The sequence below is a fragment of the Micropterus dolomieu genome, linkage group LG18, assembly GCF_021292245.1.
Source record: "Micropterus dolomieu isolate WLL.071019.BEF.003 ecotype Adirondacks linkage group LG18, ASM2129224v1, whole genome shotgun sequence".
Lineage (NCBI taxonomy): Eukaryota > Metazoa > Chordata > Actinopteri > Centrarchiformes > Centrarchidae > Micropterus > Micropterus dolomieu.
Window position 1 is genome coordinate 4,745,274 of NC_060167.1, and position 5,906 is coordinate 4,751,179.

Genomic DNA, 5,906 nt, shown 5'->3' on the forward strand with positions numbered 1-5,906 from the left:
GACGGAACAAACCAGTAATTCATGTTATGCAATGTGTCCAGCTGGTAAGTTATAACAAGGAACTGCATGCATTGGCCTTGTGTTGAAGAATTATTGTGGAATTATCACAGGTTAACTCATTCCCTTTCTCTGTTTCTCCACCGTTTCCCAGGATATCATAAGGTCGGTGACTGTGTGGATCGAGCAGGACAGTACATATGTAAAAAATGTGGAAACGCCGAATACACCGAAGTACCAAACTTAATACCGAAATGCCAGAGGTGTGACTCGTGTAGTCGTAAGTATCTTGTTCAAATACTATAGATTGGGTTGGTTGGTAGAAATCCCAGAGCGGGGTTGGCGCATTTGCAGAAGCTGCCAACTTTCTGCAGGGTCAAGAGCTACAGACCTCCAAACGTCGTGTGGCCTTCAGATTAGCTCTAGAAGAGTGCGTAAAGAGCTTCATGGAATGGGTTTCCATGGCCGAGCAGCTGCATCCAAGCCATACATCACCAAGTGCAATGCAAAGCATCGGATACATGGTGAAAAGCACGCCACCACTAAACACTAGTGCGGTGGAGACGTGTTCTCTGGAGTGACGAATCACGCTTCTCTGTCAGGCAATCTGATGGATAAGTCTGGGTTTGGCGGTTGCCAAGAGAATGGTACTGGCCTGACTGCATTGTGCCAAGTGTGTAAAGATTGGTGTGGGGGTGTCTTTCAGGGGTTTGGCTTGGCCCCTTAGTTCCAGTGAAAGTAACTGTTAATGCTTCAGCATACCAAAACATTTTGGACAATTTCATGCACCCAACTTTGTGGAAACAGTTTGGGAATGGTCCTTTCCTGTTCCAACATGACTGCGCACCAGTGCACAAAGCAAGGTCCATAAGTTGGATAAGTGAGTTTGGTGTGGAGAACTTGACTGGTCTGCACAGTCCTGACCCCAACCCGACAGAACACCTTTGGGATGAATTAGAGCAGAGACTGCGAGCCAGGCCTTCTCATCCAACATCTGTCCCTGACCTCACAAATGCGCTTTTAGAATAATGGTCCAAAAGTCCAATGAACACACACAGCTGATTACCTGTTTTAGAACAGTATTTTGACGTTTTTTAAAAGGAAAATCTTTACAATATATGTTGATTATATTAACAAGATTTCTATTTGAAATTATATAATAATAATAATAATAATAATAAAAAACATGCATCCTTAAACGGCTTGAGCCTGCTCTTGTCCTCTTCTGATTTTTCTTCAGGAATGAGAAGTGTTAAATTTCTTTTCCCCAGTTCTTTGCCATAGTCATCCACCCATGAGTTATCGACGACATCATCCTGTAGTAATGGAAAATATTTAGGACTATACTACTATACTTTAGGAATATTAGGACTCCAATGCGCAAACTAAACGCCCAGCAGCCATCCAGAGACCCTGAGAAAAAAAAACAAACAAAAAACAATACATCAAGATGCATCGACAATCGCTCTACAATCCCATCACAGCCCTCCAAACTGCAACCGGATCAACCCAAAACCCACCCCGGCAGCGGGACGCAGCGGGAGCCCCACCCCTGCCGAAGAGGGCCCAGGCGAGGAGAGGAGACAACTGGTCCCAAGGCCCAGGGACACACCACCCGCCCAGAAATGAGCAAAAGCCCGAGTCCCCAGACCCCTAGGTCCAGAGCCGGCCCCCACGCCAGGGGAGCCATGCCCCCCCCCCCCATTATGGCTAATTCCATATTCCCACCAAGTTGCCAGGAAAGTGCTTATGTTAATGCTTTTAAAGCAGGTATGACGTTTGATTCTGGAACTGATGAATGGCATATCGGAAAATTTAATTTCCTTATAAAATGTTTGTTCTATGTCCATCCATGAGTGGTCCAGGGGGCTTTGATTGATCCATTTTGAGATATATTGTAGTCTATTGGACAGGAAGTAATGATGAAAATTTGGCAGTTCTAAACCACCACAATCTTTGCTTTTTGCAGTTTTTAAACTGATTCGTGGGGGTTTATTTTTCCACAAAAATTTTGAGATGTTTAAGTCCAGTGATTTAAACCAGACAGCAGAGGGTTTGGTGGGTAACATTGAAAACAGGTAATTGATTTTAGGTAGGACCATCATTTTTATGGTGGAGACTCTTCCCATGAGTGATACATGTAATGATGTCCACCGTACAAGGTCATCCTCTAGTGATTTAAGTAAAGGCGTGTAGTTTCTGGTACCCCTCTGGAGACTAAAGCATGGAGAAGAATGATAATTTGTTCTGACAGAAGCTCTTGGGGAACTGTATAAGATTTTAATTTACGAAAGAGCTTCCAAATCCAAATTTATGTAAAGTAGCGAATAGAAATTTCCAATTTTCTCTGTCAAATGCTTTCTCTGCATCTAAAGAAACAACAGGTTATGAATAGTGGCATATTCTATTACATTAAGTAGCCTGCGTGTATTGTTTGGTGGAGTGCCTGCCCTTAATAAATCCTGTTTGGTCAGAGTGTATTATACCAGGCCACTAGCTACCACTAGCCTTCTTGCTAGGGTTTTGCAGATGATTTTAAGATCTGCGTTAATAAGTGATATTGGGCGATAACTGGACGGGAGTGTGGGGTCTTTGTCTGGTTTAAGGAGCAGGCTGATATTAGCAGAATTCATTGTTGGAGGCAACATGCAAGTACCCCTAATTTGCATAACCATCCTATAGAATGTGGGCGCAAGTGTTTCCCAGAATTCCTTATAGAGTTCAGCGGGAAAACCATCTGGCCCAGGGGCTTTATTATTCGGCATATGTAAGAGAGCTTCCTGGAGTTCAGCCATTGAAACAGGTGAATCCAGAGCCCTAATCTGTTCATCATCTAACCTTGGAAAATCTATATTGTTCAGAAATGCATCGATGTTAAAGCTAGATGGGTCAATTTGTGATGTATATAAGTTTTTATAATAATCTCTGAATGCATTTTTCATTTCTTCTGGGTTATAAGTCAGATTCCCAGCTGAGTCCTTTAAGGAAGAAATAGTTATTTTTTCTTTATTCAATTTCAATTGGCTGGCTTAGAATCTGTTGGATTTATTGCCATGTTCAAAGTTCTCCAAGCGTAGTCTTTGCAACTGAAATTGGGTCTTTTTATTAATAATTTCATTTAATTCAAGTTTTGATTTTCTCAGATCATTCAGCATGTGTTCCTGTGGAGAGGCAGCAAGGGCAGTGTGTAATGTTTTTATTTTTTGTTCTAGTTTTTGTATGATGAATAGGAGATTATTTAACCTCTCATGAATGCTTTTGCTGCCTCCCAAAGAAGACATGGCGAGGTTCCTGGCAGGTTATTAGTTTCGGTATATTTTGCCCATTCATTTTTGAAATTACTAAAATCTAGGACTTCAAGCAATGATGCATTAAATCTCCAACTTCTAGTTGGCCGTGTGACCCTTGTTTTAGTAAGAGTGATAGAAACTGGTGTATGATCACTGATAGTGATAGGGTGAATTTGAGTGTTGGAAATGTCTGTCATAATTGAGCTGCTAACCAAAAAATAGTCAAGGCGAGAATATGAGTGGTGGACTGGTGAAAAGAAGGTATATTCTCTTTGAGTGGGGTGGTGAAAACGCCAAACATCGCAGAGACCAAAATTGCTCATGTATTGTTTAAGAGTGTCTGTTGATTTCCAAATACAGTGACCAGCTGCCGTACTGAGCCTGTCAACTGCTGGATTACATACCATGTTGAAGTCCCCTCCTAATATAAGAGCTGTGTCTGAGTGAGCAGAGAGTGAGTGGAAGAAAGCATGATAAAAGGAGGGGTCGTCAACATTTGGGCCATAGATATAAGCAATGCACAAAGGAGTATTTTGAATCGAAATATTAACAATAATAAATCGACCCTCTGGATCTATAGTAGTGGTATTATGATTGAAGTGTGTTTTTGTCATATTCCATGGTGACACCCCTTTGTTTTGAGTTATAGCAGGCTGAGTTCGAGTGAGGAAACTGTGGTGAGTATAGTTTATCTACTGTCTTGGATAAATGAGTCTCCTGTAATAGGACAATGTCTGCTTGCAGATTATTTAGATGGTTAAAATTTTTTAATCTCTTTTCTCTTGAACCAACTCTGCGTACATTCCAAGAGGTGAGCTTAAGTGTGGTCATCATTCAACGAAGGGATGTGGTGTAGGCTAGTGTGTGCAGTGTTTGTATCAGTAACTGAAGGTGAGTTTGACTAAAAAATTTTAATTTATGATATTTTTACAGCAGTTTTTGGGAAGGAGCCATTTTTTGTCCCTAAGGACAAATGTGTGAGTTTTTTAAAGGAACTCTTAAGGGTTAAGTGACATAGTTATTTTAACCCAAACCATGATCTTTTTCTAATCTTAACAAAGCAGTTTTGTTGCCTAAACCCAATCAAGTAGCCTACTTTTTGTGCCTGAACCTAACCAAACTGCAACGTTTCACGACTTTAATAATGCACCCTTTCGAAATGGCGATGTTTCGAAACACTGGCGTTTTATTTTGAAAGTGTAACCGGACGTTGCATATTTATTGTTGATAACTTTACCGGAAATTGCATACTTCATATCTCCGTTTGGGTTCAGATTTTATGTAATGTTGGTGATTTAAGAACTGAATATATTTCTGTTTCTCTACGTTAAATAAGAGAAGACAAAACATCTCCAACAGGAGTAGAGGTGTTTTTGTTTTTACATTGTGTACACTTACTCAAGTAGCCTAGTGTACTTAGTGTGCAGCAGGCTGTTGCCTGTCAGTCTACATTTACAGTGAGGAATCAATACAACACACCCCTGTGTTACACGTGAAAGGAAAACTTTCAGCAAAGTAGGTGTAGAAAAAAATTCCGCCCACATCTGACTCACTTGAGACAAACCAGGAAACAGATTGTTTTTTTCCTCTCTAAAGTGACACACAGACTAAGAGAAGAGATGATCAGATTCACCTTCAGACCAAATTAACAACTTCTTCTGAGTGAGTACAGCTACAGGAGAGAAAAGAGGAAAACTACAACACTGCTGCTTCAACCTGCAGACGCTCCACACACTGAAGGTGAGTTTGACTAAATAAACACGACTCAAAGTGAAAGTTAGCAGACTATGAGGGCGGGATGCCATGACTAACTGTTCTTTCTTTCTACTTTTACTTTCTTTTGCTGTGTTTTCAGCTTCATCAGATACAAAATGGCTTTCAGATTAGAGGACGAACTCTGTTGTCCGGTCTGTCAGGATGTCTTCAGAGATCCCGTTCTTTTGTCATGTAGCCACAGCTTCTGTAAAAACTGTCTGAGTAGCTGGTGGAGACAGAAACAAGCACGTGAGTGTCCAGTTTGTAAGAGAATATCTTCAAGGAATAAACCACATTGTAACCTGGTGTTGAAGAACCTGTGTGAGGCCTTCTTGTTGGAGAGAGATCAGAGAGCTTCAGAGGCTCTCTGCAGTCTGCACTCTGAGAAACTCAAACTCTTCTGTCTGGACCATCAGCAGCCAGTGTGTGTCGTCTGCAGAGATTCAGAAAAGCACAGCAACCACAGATTCAGACCCATCGATGAAGCTGCACGACAACACAAGAAGGAACTTCAGGAAACTCTGGAGCCCTTAAAGGAGAAGTTAAAGGTTTGTGAACAAGTTAAAGTGAAGTTTGACCAAACAGCAGAACACATTAAGGTCCAGGCCCGATACACAGGGAGGCTGATTAAGGAGCAGTTTAAGAAGCTTCAGCAGTTTCTAGATGAGGAAGAGGAGGCCAGGATGGCTGCACTGAGGGAGGAAGAGGAGCAGAAGAGTCAGATGATGAAGGAGAAGATGGAGGCTCTGAGCAGAGAGATAGCAGGTCTTTCAGACACAGTCAGAGCCACAGAGGAGGAGCTGAGAGCTGAAGACGTCTCATTCCTGCTCAGCTACAAAGCTGCAGTGGAAAGAGTCCAGCAGC